Below are 15,701 nucleotides of genomic sequence, written 5' to 3' on the forward strand. Positions count from 1 at the left end.
ATAGTGCTTTTTAGTTAGTTTCATAGTTCGGGCTTTGTGTATATTTTACTTGCCAGGAATGTTGAAGATAAAACCTTGTGATTCCTTGTGAGGAAGAAAGGGACCATGATTTTACAAGCCAATGTGGACAGAGACTGTTTTACTCTTTTTACATATACCCTACACATTGTCCAATATAGTTGATATTCTCAGTAAATACATAGATTAATTGGTAACCTAATTTTGTGCCTACTTTTCATAATCAAGTCTATAAGGGGCTTGCAAGAAATGTTCATTTCAGATTTGGAATTTCAACTACTAACACCAGTCCTGTAATGATGCAACATGCAGGAATTTTTTCTCTTGAACCATATCTACCATGTGATTTTATATCCCAAAGATACATTTATATTGTGACAGAAAATCCACCAACAATGCTTCATATGTGAAACTATCTCGGAACAAGATTAGCAAAATGTTACTGAAACTGAGTGACAGAAACACGAAGCTCGTTATGTCATTCTTTCCTTTCGTGTATTCAAAATCTTTTTTCCTGAATAATAGATCTTTTTTTAAAAAAAGGACTAATGCAATTATATACAAATTCAATCGGTTCTAACAAATATTCTGTAGGGTAATTATAAACTTTGATATGGCTGGGTTCATAGTATTTTACCAAACCTCCCAAGCCAGGTCAAGAACTAACAAAGCCAGTGACTTGTTTTATGAAATTCTCCTCCTGTGTGACCGGAGGTGGGGTGGTTATGAGAAAGCACCACACCATGTCCCTTCAGGTGGGTTCTTCTTTCAGCAACTCGGAGCCATCATGCTTGATCACCTGATAATAAGGCCACTGGCCTCTGCCTCCTCTTATCAGAAAAAAAAGACTAAAAATCCACTTCCCACAGCCCAACACTAAAGCAGACACCTGCAGACAGAGGAACAATGCTTCCAGTCCACCCTGACTTCAAGGTGAGCCCTGCACGCACTGCCGAGGCTCCAGGGCAAGCACTGCCCAGGTGCCGGCTGATGGTTAGCGCGTTACAGGCTGTCCCGCACTGAGCCACAGCAGGATGCCTCCAGTGGACTCCAGTGGACGTGCACAGGAGCCATTTCAGTCCTACCTATTGCCCTGTGGTTACTTTGCACACAGAATGATGGGAAATGTGGACCCAGAACAGAAGCTCAACCCCTCCAGGCCAAGTTCCCCACTGCCTGTGAGTCAGCAAACCCTTGTAAGAAATTCCCAAGGTGCCTCAAGCAGTGTCTGGCTCTGAGCCCCAGCCCCTCCCCTCTGCTCTGTGATGCACCTGCCTCTCCTATCTTCATGCCCTCCTCTAAGGCCCTCCTCCCCTGAAGCCAGACTTGCCACACACTGCTCCCTCCCTTGAGGTGCTCTTCCCAACACTCCCAGTTGCTGGCCTCCCTCCCTTTATTCTTTCTCAGGGCCTGTTCTTTTTCCTCAGAGAAAGGAGACTTCGTGCTTATCACAATTTAATATATACAATGCACACGTCTGCTGACTTGTTTATTGTCTAGACTACGTAATGTGCTATGTGTCGGCAGGGAATACATCTGTTTTGCTCCCCACTGGATTTCCAATGCCAAGCACAATGCTTGGCTCCAGCAGACGCACAGATACTTGTTTAATGAGTGACAATCACTGTTCAGTCAGTCCTTTCAGCGGAAAGATTTTTAAATTTTATATTTCAAGCCCCAAATGATATACAGAACCATCTTGAGGAACACTGCTTAAAAAACAACATTAGGTGTAAGAAAGGACTTAAAATTGAGTAAGAGAACTGGCCAGCTTATGTCAGCTTTAAGTAACAAACGTGAAATGAAACTCTTATGAAATGCATATTGTGATTCTGAAAGGTTATTTGCGGGAGCAATCCAAGCGGTGGGTTTAAATCTCAAATCCTAAATAAGGTGGTGACTGAAGAGGGCTCCTCTTGCCCAGTTCCATTCTCAACTGTTAGGATAAGCCGGGAGGGGCTCAGTGTGTTAGTTCCAATCATCGTCTTGGGGGTAAAGCCCTTAGAACCAATCTTCCAAGCAAACCCAACAGACAAAGGTTACCTCGTTGTTTCAAAGCCCACCCTGTTCCCCACCCCACCAGCTTCCTCACAGAAAGGTCAGATTCTTCTCTCAACAGTCCCACCTATGCTCACAGTGACCTGGCCTGTGGTTTTGTTCACCAAAGAAAAACCAAAGAGGACTTAAGTCTTCTGCAACTCCCATAGAGTTCGTCCTTAGGTTTAACAAAGTTCTCCCAATACGCAGCAGATGTTCTGAATGAGAACTCAGAATTTAAACAGGGGTCAGTACACAATAAAAGACTAGGAATGCATGACCCCAAAGCAGAGGGAAATCTCACTTTTTAAACTGGTAAAACTTCCAGGGCACATGGCTTGAGAAGATTCCAAAATGAGGCAGGGTGCATCTGAAACAACCACAGAACTCATATTGGGGAGCAACATAAGCTTGAGTTCTAGTCCCAGCTATAAGCCCTTGTCCTTGCTGTGTGATCTTGGACAAGTTACTTAACTTCTCTGAACCTCAGTTACCTCATCTTAAAATAAGATTGACACTAGTCTCTACTGCTCATAGGATGATGTGAGGTTTAAAAGTAGGAACAGTGCACACAGTAATTCTCCATAAATGATGGTTACTCATATGGTTATCACCTACCCGTTCTTTTCTCTTTACAAAAGCGCTAGCACAAACATCGACCTGAGACTTCAGACTCACTTCCTTTCAACCATTTAATTTCTCAGATTCTTAGATTCATAAACTCACATAATCTATGACACTGTATTGGAGCGAGTGTGGGGGAGGAGACTAAGAAATCAAGTCCTCATTTTGGAAGAGACCCTCAAGATCCAGAGTAGGGAAATGATGTGCCCAAGACACACATAATAACAGGATAAACCCCCAGGACTGGAAACAGGTCTCTTAATACCAACTGCAGTGCTCTCTCTACCTCACTCAGAAACCCAGGGTTTCTGTGATTTCATGACCTCCTAGCATCCCTCTGATGAATGGTACCTCACAGACACTTCACACAACGCAATTAAGCATTACAAGGAGTTTGGCAAGAGGCAACATGGAATCTTGCATAGAACCTTGAGGTGCTTTAAAATTCACGTATAAGAGTATTCACACCAGCCTACGTTTCTAAACTTCTTATAACGATAGTTATTTTTTTATTTTTATTTTTTTTGTGGTACGCGGGCCTCTCACTGCTGCGGCCTCTCCCGTTGCGGAGCACAGGCTCTGGATGCGCAGGCCCAGCATCCATGGCTCACGGGCCCAGCTGCTCTGCGGCATATGGGATCCTCCCGGACCGGGGCACGAACCTGCATCCCCTGCATCGGCAGGCGGACTCTCAACCACTGCGCCAGCAGGGAAGCCCACGATAGTTATTTTTAACTTGGGATTTAAAGTTGACAAAGAACTCAATGAACAGGCAGGACAAAGGGAGCTGTCTGTCCATGGCTGGTTAGCTCCTGAAGTCAATGCTTCTCACGCGGACAAGAGTCAGCCAAAGGACAGAGCTTCACGCAAACTGAAAAACGTTCCTCCAGCCCACAGACCATGGATTACTGCCTGGGCTCCAAGTGGCAAATCTTACGAGATGCTCCCTAGCTTTTCCCCAGAACCACCTACCAGTTAACCATACGTTCTGTCATCCGACAGGAGCAACTGTTACTGGGTGCTCACGCTGTGCCAGGCACACGAGTGACTTCATGTAATCCTCACAACTACCGATAAAGAATGTACTACCGTGGTTCATATGACCTAGAACCCCACTGACTATGACACCATTATTTTACGTACGAAAAAGGGAGTTACTGCCAACTACAACTTAAGACCTCATAGATTATAAGATACTTTTCAGAAATGTTAAGATGAGACAAACTGTACTGTCTTAGCGTTGTCGAAATGTGAATATTGTCCCACTTACAGATAAAGAAACTGAGGTACACAGAGAGAGAAAATAATTGCCCAAGGTCACGGAGCTGATAAGTGGAAGCATTGGGATACATACCTGGTAAGTCTGGTCAACTTTTCATGGCAGTAAACTCAGATTTCTTGAGAGCCACATGAATTACCCAAAAACACACCTGGCAGAGAGGCAGGACACAATGGTGCTAACTCTTGTTCCACCATGAGCACATTAACTGCGGCAATTCTCTGAACATCTCTGAACCTGACCTTTCATGTGTCCAAGAAGGCACTGTGCTAGACTATACTAAACCGCCATCCTCCTTCTGGGAAAAGCAATGCGGTACGATGGAAAAAGCACACTTGGAATCAGAAAGTCGTAGACTGAAATTCTTGTTCCAGAGAATTCCCTGGCGGTCCACTGGTTAGGACTCTGTGCTTTCACTGCCGAGGGCCTGGGTTTAATCCCTGGTGGGGGAACTAAGATCCCACAAGCCGTGTGGTACGGCCAAAAAAAAAAAATCTTGTTCCACTATCTAACCAGCTTATTGCCCTGGGAAATTTACTGAACTGCTCTGAGCCTCTGTTTCCTCTCCTGTAAATTGAGGCTACCAGCATCTAGCTCACTCAGAGGGCTGCTCAAGGACGGGAAAGGATATATATACAAACAGAGAAAGCAGCACATGGCAGAGCTGGAATTCAACAAATGCTCTTTTCTATACTAGCCACCTTCTGCTTTGGGACAGAATCAAGGAACAAACAATTCCCTGTGACCTCAGCAATTCCCAAGTGGGACACTCAGGAGAGAATAAGGATCAGACAGGAGAAAGCAGACCCTGAGGGACACTCAGGCAAAGAAAATGAACTGGAAGCACCTGGAGGACAGGGATGAACTTCCAAACTTCTCAATAAACTAACTGACAGGGGAATGGGAAAAAAAGAGAGAACTTAACACTATCAAAAGACACTGGTCAATAGATATGAGGATGAAGAGATACCAAACCTGACACAGAAAACCAGTCTTGGAAGATTCAGTTTGATACCAAAAGTGATCTACAGCAGGAAGAATTTCCCCATTGTTCTGTTTTGTTCTTACTTAATATTCTGTGCATTTCTCCCCTTTCTTTCTTCAAGAGCTTCAGAAAATCCTCAGAAGAGCTTTGACTTGGAGGGAAGGTGAATCATATAGATGTAGAAACAAGTTCTTGACCTGTTTCTTTCTCCATCGTACCCATAATGCCTCAAAGTTTCTGGCACACAGCCAACTCTCAACAAAAATTAGTTGAGTGAATATTTTTTGACTACATGTCATTTCACTTTGACCAAAACTGCAAAACATCCTATATATTTATTCTACCTAAAAGCCTAATAATCTTTCCTACTTCTTTTCCAGAAGCATTCTAAAACCATAATCTCTAATACACAAACAATACACTTGGCGAAAGCTATTTCTCCAGTCCTCTCACACGATGACATTCTACCCGCTCTTCAAACCTCCAACAAGGTCCAGCCCCCTCAGCCCCACCAAACCCCTGCACTTTCTCTTCCCCCTCCTCTGTCCAGCCCTCGGGTGCCTTGTCAGTTGTCTCAATTACCACCATCATCTGAACTGAATCAGTTTGTTAATCTCCTTCCTCTCAGGCACAGCACCTTTCCTGGAGATTAATGTGCAGGCAGGTCAAGTTCACCCACAGTCCTCCATACACCCCCTACCCATTCCCATCCCAGCCTTCCCTGACACTCCCAGAGAGGCCCAGTGGGAAAAAAAAAAAAGGCAAAAATCCCACCCTACCCCCATCACCTCAGGAGGCTGCTTGTTTTCCACAAGTTTGGACCAATCACCAACTTTTAGAAGAATTTCAAAGAATCCTGAAATGATTTAAGGGTTGGGTAAGAGCTGATAGAAATGGCACTTTTGCTCTTTCAATACCTCCTAGGAGATAAGCTTCACTGTGTCACTGAGCTCTAAACCCACAAACCTGGACTCCTGGGAATTCCCTGGCAGTCTAGTGGTTAGGACTCTGTGCATTCACTGCCCAGGGCCCTGGTTCCATCCCTGGTCTGGGAACTAAGATCTCACAAGCTGTGCATCGAAAAAGAAAAACCCACAAAAACCTAGATTCTGCAAACACTCCCTATCCCAGAGTTCAAGGATCATTTGCCCCTCTGTTTTTCCTTGTTGGTTTCCATATAAAAGTCACTCATTGTTTCCCTTCCAGCTTACATCAGGCTCCTGAAAGGACTCCTTTAAATCCTTTGATGAAAACCATCAAAACATGCGAAAGGCTGGTTCTTTTCAATTCCTGTGCAGAGCAGCCCCGGTGTCAAGAGCTAGAGCTTCAAACATGAATATGGCACCACCCCTGTCTTCATGGAGCCCACGCTTTTCCTCCAACTCTGAAAAAGTATGCCCTCCCTGGGAAGCGTCGGTTAAGACGTAGTGACAAAATACTTCATAGCTTTGGAGGAAGAGCGAGGGTGGAAACAGACTTTGCCCTTACATTGGCTGCCGTGTAACCATAACAACAGATGGTTTAAGTAACCATCAACCCACCTAGGGGCTAAGTTTTCCAAAAACCATTTTCAAAAGGGGAAAACTCCCCTGCACCGACTCCCGCGTCAGCCGTGCATTCTGGGCAGCGTGCGAGGCGGAGCTGAAGCCGACGGTTCAGTCCATCCCCGGTCCCACCGCTTCATTTGTGTGCTCCCCGGCAGCACAACCTCCGCCGTCACACCCGAGCTCTGGGGCACGGCACCTGGCATTAGGCCTCAGCCCAATGTCACTTGTTAACCTTCCAAACCCCCGGCTTTCGGGACGCCGCCGCCTCAGGTCTAAGGCACGCAAACCACCCACTGCCACCCACGATTTCCAGGAGCTAGAGAAAAACAACCCGAGACGCAGAGAGCCTCTAAAAGATCCGCGTAAAAGTAACTGCGGTTCTCGACTTCCAGGCATTTCGCAACGTGAGCGCTGGGGGCGGCAGGAACCCGGGGCCCCATTCACAAAATTACAAGCTGTTTTCCCTTAGTTTGCTTGTGGACGGTCCTCCCCGGACGGGGCCGAACCCGGAGCCCGTGGACCGCAGGCTGCGGGGACCGGCCGGAGGGCACCTCCGGCGGGGTCAAGCCCAGACCGCCCCACACCGCCCCAAAGGAAAGAAGGGTGCGCCCGGGGTCGTCGCGGGTAGGCGTCCCTGTCAACTTAACCTAGACCGTGACAGCGGGGCGGGGCCCTGTGGGGGCCGGACCCCCGCGCCCCGCCGCACCAACGGCCGCCGGCCCCCGATCGTACCCCGGAACCTGAGGAGCCTGAGCCTTCTCGGCGGGCGTTCCCCCCACCGCCCCACCCGGCCCCGGGAGCGCTCACCCCGGATCCACTGGCTGCCTCATTGTACTGCGCCGGCGCCCGTGCTCCACGGCCGCCGCAGCTCCCGCTACGGCTCGGGATCGGGCCACAGTCCTGCCGCCAGCCCGCCCCCGGGCCACCGGCCGCCCCGCCCCGCCGGCGGACCCGCCCCGCACCCGCGGCCGCCGCCGCCAACCAGAGGGCGGCGGGGGCGGAACAGGCCGCGCGCCAGGCCCGGCCAATCCAGCCCTCTACAAGTGCGCCGAGGAGCGGCCGCGGAAATGGCCGGGCGATTGGTCAGGTCTGTTAAAGGGGCCACCGCCCATGGGGCTGGGGAGAGGGGCGGCGGCGGGGTTACCAGGGAGAGCCTGGTGTGGGAGAGGTAGGAGCTTCTCTTCTCTCCCAACCTGGCAGCAGCGCTCTCCCCAGCGCTTTGCATATTAATTTCCTCTTCCTGCAGCCTAGCAACAAGTGGAGACAGAACCTACCTCTGTCAGAAGGAGAAACTGAGTCTCCGAGAACCAAGGGTCTCCCGCTTGACAAATTAACTCAGGTTTGGGTTTGGAGGGCAGTCAGGCAAATCTGTTCCCGTCCAATCCCAGAAATTGGCTTACAGAGACACATTCTCAACCTCACCCTGGAGGATCTTTTTAAACATATTTAATAGACATTCCGTATGTCTGGAATGGGACTGGGGAAAGTATGCATTTTTCAACGCCCCTCCCCTGAGGCGATTCTGCTGTGGGTGGTACAAGAGCCACACTCAGGCACGTATTTCAAGTCGATCATTGTAATGAAATCCAAATTCAACTGCCAAAAATAAAGAGAAACTTTTTTTTTTTTAATCCTCAAAATCAGTAATACGGTTGGGAGACTTGCTAGTTGGGCTGGACGTCGCCTACTGAGAAACTCAGAACAGTTGCCTGTGTGGGTCATGCTGAGATCTGAGTTTGAAGGGCCCTGGGCTGGGATGAAGCAACAAGCCAGTCTTGTTTTCTGACTGGTGAGACAATGCTTAAATACTTCAACGGCAAACACACCCTTCCTCGTTGCCATCACCAGGCCCAGTCATAACCCCAGGAGGGTGCCTTGCCCTTCTGGAGCTTGGTTCCAAAGACATCAAGCCCTGCCCACCCTCCCAGATACATTCCTGTCCCCATCCCTGTGTCCCAGACACACATCTGACCCAGAAGTCACTGCCTCGACTTGAAAGTCAGCCCCTTCCACCTAGACCCCTCCTACGAGGAGCAAACAGACTCCAAAGAACAGCCGTTTTTGTCGTTGTTGTTGTTTTGCTGTGATATCTGATAGGTGCTGTGTTTGCCAGGAACAGCTCGACACACACATTCATCAGCCTCATCAGGATTAAGTCTCTGAGTTGCAGATATCACTGCCTGGGATCACCATTTGCTTCACTTGGCCTTCCCAAAGGAAGAAGAATTCTTGTCTTAAATGGAGAGGGTTCCGGTCGTGGATATCTGGAAATGTGCAACAAAGGCAGTTAGCACTAGAGAAACAGCCCAAAGCTTGTCTCGGCCACCTCTTAAAACCTCCACCTGGGCTGGGGGTGGGATGGGGAGTGAAGTGGGGTGCCTGGAGCTGCACCACCGCAAGGGTCCCCGGAAGCTGGCAGTGTGCATCTCAGAGTGCCCCCCAACCCTCCTTGCCTGGGCCAAGCCCTATATAAATATTAGATTAATTAATACAGTGTCAATCTTACCTGGAGGCCAATAAGATCTAGCTTGAACCCTTAGAAGAAGACTTTCTTTCTAAAAAGTGAGGAATTTGGATGCTTTGAAAAATAAACATATAATAACATAATAGTATTAACATGTCCTACCTTTAAGAGGTTTCTCTGGGCAAGACACTTCATCAAGATCTTTGCACATATTAATTCATTGAAACCTTACAAGAACCCTGTGTGGTAGGTATGGTTATTATTTTCTCCATTTTACGGATGCAGAAGCTGAAGCTCATGGAGGATTGGTAATGTGTCCAAGATCACAAGACTAGCTCAAGAGAGAGCCGTATTCATGACCTCCTACCTGCCTGCTCCAGCGCCTGCCTAAATGCCCGTCCTTGCTGCCGGAAACAGGATGGCTAACTTCAAAAGGCAAAAGAAGCGATCTTCACCAAAAGACAGCTCAATATAGCAGCACTGCCTTGGAGTTTAAGTTCCATTGCTCTAACTTACCACCTGCTTGATCTTGAACAAGACATATCATTAAATCCCCTTGAGCCTCTGAGTGCTTGTCTATAAAATGGGATAATAACAAATTCTGCCTCCTGGGGCTGGCATGAAAACGAAATCAAATAAATATACATAAATACATATGTACTTTGAACTTACAAATGAAAAGAGTGATTTTAGAGCTTGGAGTCTGTGACTCAGTATAGTGACCAATGACAAAGGCCGGGGATTGTGATGCTAAATTTAGATATCAAACAAGATTCCTTACTTTCTCCCCCAAATAGCTGATCTATAGGTACAATATGTACAAAGTGAACTAAATCTTTTCTACCTATAGAAGTCATAGAAATTCAAACCCAAGTTATTACTCTGGCATCTGCCTCCCTCCCCCGCAACCATCACCCAAGTCTCTCTCTCAACCCAGGCTCCAGCTTAAGCCTACAGGTTCCAGTATACTTGATTATTCCCAATTATGGCATTTCAAGTTAATTCTTATTTTCTCATGAAACTTAAACTGGAAAAAAAAAAAAAAAGGCTGTATGATTTTTTACTTCCATTTTTTTTTTTCGGCCACACCACCCAGCATGTGGGATCTTAGTTCCCCGACCAGGGATCAAACTTGTGCCCCCTGCGCTGGGAACATGCAGTCTTTACCACTGTACCACCAGGGAAGTCCCTGCTTCAATTTTTTGACATTGCATTGCACTCTTGGCAGGAGAAATGGTTATGAAGTACACAAAAACAAAAAGTTGATCCACTCATACGTCTAAAAAAAAAGGGTTAGGGGTCCATTGTACCACAAGCTGCTCCTTTAACGAGCAATCACTGAGAGTTCAGTAAGTACCAGGTGTTGTGCTGAGTACTGGGGATGGAAATGAAGACAGTATTTGAAAAAAAAAAAGGGCATAAAGATGGCCTTTTAGCACTAGATCTAGCAGAGAAAGACTGACAAATTGATAGACCATTATAGGCTTCCGCAAAGTTAAGCACAGGAGCTATGGCACACAGAATAGGCATTTATAATTGCTGGGGAACCCCATAGTGTTTTAGGGGTGACCAGATGAAGGCTACTAAGAAGAGAAAGCAGGGCTTCCCTTGTGGCACAGTGGTTAAGAATCCACCTGCCAATGCAGGGGACACGGGTTTGAGCCCTGGTCCCAGAAGGTCCCACATGCTGTAGAGCAACTAAGCCCATGCACCACAACTACTGAGCTTGCGCTCTAGAGCCTGTGAGCCACAACTACTGGGCCCGCGTGCCACAATGACTGAAACACACACGCCTAGAGCCTGTGCTTTGCAACAAGAGAAGCCACCGCAATGAGAAGCCCACGCACTGCAACAAAGACCCAACACAGCCAATAAGTAAATAAATAAATAAAATAAAATACATCTACTTAAAAAAAAGAGGAGAAACCAGAGAGGTGATTTAAAAAAAACAAAAACAAACAAACAAAAAATAACAAGTAAGTATGTTGTCACCAAGGAGAAGAGATTGGAGATGGAGGGAGCAACATATGCCTTAGAAGGGTCAAGTTGGGAGAGATCTGAACAGTGCACCTTGGGATTTGGAAATTAGAAGGTTACTGAGGCCATTGACAAAAACAGTGGAGGTGGGGCTGGAGATGCAGAGTCTCCCTAGAGTTGGGCTGAGGAGAAGAGCTAAGACACCAGAATGAAGAGGCCGGGCAGGAGAGGACAGGGTCACCAGGAAGCCCACGGGGACAGGGGAGCTGCCCTTGGGGAGGAAGAGGGTTTGCTCTTCCACTTAAGCTGGTTGCAGACAAGAATGGGTGTGGGTGCAGATTCATTCATAGATGGAGGGCAGGAAGTTAAGGAAATTCCTGCTTGCTGGCTTCTATTATTTTAGCTCTAAAGTGAGAGGCGAAGTCATCTCTTGAGAGTGGGTGGGAGGTAGTAACAGGGGCTTTGAGGGAAACAGTGAAGAACTGGAAAAGCCACTGAGAGGAATGAAGGAAGGAGCTGCCAGATGGAGAGGGAGAATTCTGGGCAGCCCTGAGGGCCCAGGCATTTGAGGCATTCCCAGGATCGGAGTTGGACGGATGGTTATATGGGGCTCAGCAGCCGGGCCCAGGTGTGGAGAATCTAGAGTCAAGCATTTACAGGGTCAGGAACAGGAGAAATACAGAACAGTGCAGGTTACTGACAACAGGGGGGTTGAAGTGATGGATCACGTGTTCTAAGCTGGATGGAGATAGAAGGAAATCCAAGGGGGTGGGAAGCTGCCCCAGAGGAAATCTGTGGGGCAGGAGAGATGGGAAGAACCAGACTTTGTGTCGATTTGGAGTGGGATGGGTTAGGCGAGGTTTTCACAGACGAACTATTCTGAGTGATGACAAGGTCAGGTGCGGCCATACAGCTGGAGTTTCTAAAGACACTCGACTCCTGGATTTTCCCTCCTCTGGTTCCTTATGGAGAATGATCTGAGGCCGTGTGGCCTCCAGTGCTTTCTGTTCACTCTGCACCACCACTGGGCTGACTCTCTGAGATGACGGAGCTGGGAAGAGCATCCTTCTCTCGTTTGGCTTTCCTTCTAAAATAAAAACCTGGGAATTCCCTGGCAGTCCAGTGGTTAGGACTCAGCGCTTTCACTGCCAGGGCCTGGGTTTAATCCCTGGTCAGGGAACTAAGATCCCACAAGCCACACAGCATGGCCAAAAAAATAACCTGTTAATGAACAGAGGGACTCCCACCATCGTCCTGGAGACATGAGCATTTGTGGGAAGGGATACTGGAGGGAAGTCTTCCAGGGCTTTAGAAATGCCTCACCTGGGGCTTCCCTGGTGGCGCAGTGGTTGAGAATCTGCCTGCCAATGCAGGGGACACGGGTTCGAGCCCTGGTCTGGGAAGATCCCACATGCCGCGGAGCAACTAGGCCCGTGAGCCACAACTACTGAGCCTGCACGTCTGGAGCCTGTGCTCCGCAACAAGAGAGGCCGTGACAGTGAGAGGCCCGCGCACCGCGATGAAGAGTGGCCCCCGCTTGCCACAACTAGAGAAAGCCCTTGCGCAGAAACGAAGACCCAACACAGCCAAAAATAAATAAATTTATTAAAAAAAAAAAAAGAAATGCCTCACCCAGTGGGTTGATAATTATTGTGAATAATTCCCGGCCATCAAGGAGCAGCCAACAGCCAGCTGATGTTGGTTATTTACTTTGCTAATTAGCATGTGAGACCCGAGGTTATTAAATATAAATGTCTCAAAGCTCTGTCATTGCGAGGGAGGGCCACTGGCAGAATGGTGGCTTCTAATTGATGTGGAGCAGAGCCAGAGTGAACTTCTAGGAAGAAAGACTGACATTTGCCTCCCTTTCCCTGCTGACTCTCTGCCTTGCCTCTCAGGGCGCTCCCGGTGCTCTCCACGCAGAGAATGAATCCACTGTACAGCAGTCACTCCCTCACTTTCCCTCTAACCTTGACATCACCGCCATCCTCGCTGCCTTCCAGCCACCAGGCCCTCTACTCCACTTCGGCACAGGAGATTCAATCTCTGGCTTGCCCAGAATCACCCTGGAGCACAATTTTACCTCCAGGGATGGAGGGTCAGCAGTGTAGCCAACAGGTCCTGGCCCCACCCCTGCACCATGTCTCCTTAAGTAGCAGAAGTGGGAGGGCTCAGCTGGCCTTTTTTTTGGCCACTCGGCTTGTGGAATCTCAGCTCCCCAACCAGGGCTTGAACCCAGGCCACAGCAGTGAAAGCCTGGAATCCTAACCACTAGACCACCAGGAAACCCCCTCAGCTGACCTTTTAATGACGTATACATCCACCTAAACATACGGGAAGGTTGTTTGTTTGTTTTAATCTTGAAAACATGATTTACATACCCTGATATAGAGTAGCTAGAAGTCAGTGGGAAATGTCCACTCCCAATCAGGTGGTTAAACAGAATTAGAGATGAAAAGCGTGAAATTGCTAGCCTTAGCCATGTCCACGTGGTTACAGTACTCAGCACCTATGCGATTCAGAAGACAAAGATGGTCTATATTTGGATGAGAGCTTAGGCAAAGAAAATGTTTGAATCTGTTTTGGCCAGGGTTCCCCAAACGCAGAACTTGAGACAAAGCTCACACGTGAATACATTGCTGGGGAATGTGAGCCCAGGGAGCATACCTGAGGCTCAGGAACCACAGCAAGGATAGAGGCAGAGGCGTTTGATAATGCGTTATTGGGGTGACCATGTTCCAGGCTGCTCGATTTGGAGAGACTGAGAAACCCTAAGAAAAACATCTCAGGACCCACCTTCTAGGATGGGAGAGAGAGAGGGAGACTTTTATCCAATGGTTTCTGCCCCCATTGGTGAAAAGCTCTGCACGGGGGCCTGCACCCTGCTTCCAGGATGCACTGGCCTGGCACTGAGTGGGCATCAACCGAGATGCCCTGGGTGGGGTGTGAGGTACCGGCTGTGAGCCAGAGGCAAGACACTGTCAGACTGTACCTGCTGGAAGCTGGTAGGAGCAGTCACAGAACTGACCACTCCAGCAGTGGCTGAAGATCTCCAGTGGGACCCAGAGGTTTCTGATACAAAGTCCATTTTCAAAAAGAGGAACGTTGCACTGTCCAAAAAAACCTGCCATCTTAAGTTTGGCTTTAGGGATATAAGATTTCAAATGTCTTTTAATATTGTTATAATGTTCTCTTTAGGGAAGCAGCATTAGTCTAGTGACTTTGGGGTCATTTGGATATGGGTTCAGGTTTTGCCTCTGTCATTTCTGAGCCATGTGACTTTGGATAAGATACTGAACTTCCCTGAACTCCTGTTTCCTCATCTGTAAATTGGAGATATCCACATCATATGTTTTTGTAAAGATTAAGTGTATGCATAAATGCGTAGTATAGCATCTTTATATAATAGGTGCCCAATTAACGGAAGCTGTTGTTTTTTTACTCTAGGGAAAATTCCTGGCCATGGAGTGTAATGCATACAGGAAGACAATCGGGTGATATGCTTAAGCTTCAAAAATAGAAGTGAAAGAAGCTATCACATGGCTGCAGGCAACCAAAAATGTCTAATACTTTAAAACAACTGAACAGCTTTTATCTACAGTGACTACATATCTTGGAGTTTCCAGGAAAGCATCAATATCAAATGTTCTCTCATGTTGTCCCAGTACAAAAACTCCTATTTGAGAGGCAGTCACCTTGAGCTTGGACCAGAAAACAGCATTATAGATATATCCCATCAGGAAGGGGGAACATCAGCCCTCTAGTTTCCTTTGCTCCCCACGCTCCTGGAGTGGAAGCAACACAGCTCTTCTTTCCAAGAAGGTTCTTCTTCCCACAGCTCAGCTGAGGGGCCCCAGCTCTGTTTGCACAGGTGAGCTAATTAACAGCCGCTGCCTTTCAGAAGAACCAGAAGCACAATGACTGCCACACAGCAGAGGAGGAACCAAAATCCACAGGTGGAGGGCTCCTTCCCCACCCGCCAACCCCCAGCACCCCTCTCTCCCACTGCGCCTGTGTGATCCACCACAGCAGGAAATGGTTTGGGTTTTTCCATGATGAAAGTGATAGAAGCTCAGTGTAGAGTATGAAAAAAACACAGAAACCTAGAAGAAGGAAGAAAAAAAACCCCACATATTTTCTTATCACCTATTAACCATTGTCAACATTTTGTTTGTATTTCCTCCTGTTCTTTTTTAAAGCATAGTTTGTTTTACATAGCTGTCATTTTACACTAGATACAATTTTGTATCCTTTATTTAAAAGTTAACATGGTAACATAACGAGTAGCAGTACAGGATAAGGGAAAGAAGGGCTTGGCTTGGGGTCAGAAGAGTCTGAGTACTAATCTCAGCTCTGCCACTTATTCACTCTATGACTTTGGGCTATGATTGGTCTTTTCTGAGCCTCAGGTTTGTCATCTGTATAATGAAGATGACAGACACATCCACTCTCTGCCACTAGTTTTCTGTGTGGTCCTAGACTATAGGACCTAAACCATGGTCTAGGTTGTAAGTTCTATGAGCACAAAGCCCTTCTGACTAAACCCCTAGAGCCTGGATTTGTTGGACTAAAGATGACTACAAACTCTTCTTGGTCATTCCCGCCATCCAGAGGTAGAGTTTATTCCTCCACTTCCTGGAATCTTGGGCTGCCCTCGTATGATAGCCAGCCTCCAAGATGGTCCCAGTGATCCTCACTTCCTGGTCGTTCAGGCCCTTTCATAGTCTCCTCCCACTGTGAACCAGGGCTTGTTTGTGTGATAAAAAGAGT

General features: G+C 47.6%; 1 protein-coding gene and 1 long non-coding RNA gene across 3 annotated transcripts in view; both read right to left on the bottom strand.

Moving 5' to 3' along the window:
• TEX2 (testis expressed 2) overlaps positions 1 to 7,429 on the bottom strand; it is a 107,121-nt gene extending 99,692 nt beyond the window's left edge. Inside the window, exon 1 of the mRNA XM_060133252.1 lies at positions 7,298 to 7,429. The gene's annotated coding sequence lies outside the window, so the exon portion shown is untranslated. The remainder of the gene's footprint in view (positions 1 to 7,297) is intronic.
• A 531-nt stretch (positions 7,430 to 7,960) lies between these two features.
• Positions 7,961 to 15,701, bottom strand: part of LOC132511533 (uncharacterized) — a 34,645-nt gene continuing 26,904 nt past the window's right edge. For both annotated transcript variants that reach the window (XR_009537631.1, XR_009537632.1), the window contains exons 6-7: positions 8,997 to 9,045; positions 7,961 to 8,754 (exon numbers count right to left, since the gene is read on the bottom strand). This is a non-coding gene — a long non-coding RNA (uncharacterized LOC132511533). The remainder of the gene's footprint in view (positions 8,755 to 8,996; positions 9,046 to 15,701) is intronic.

The sequence above is a fragment of the Lagenorhynchus albirostris genome, chromosome 20 (assembly GCF_949774975.1).
Source record: "Lagenorhynchus albirostris chromosome 20, mLagAlb1.1, whole genome shotgun sequence".
NCBI lineage: Eukaryota > Metazoa > Chordata > Mammalia > Artiodactyla > Delphinidae > Lagenorhynchus > Lagenorhynchus albirostris.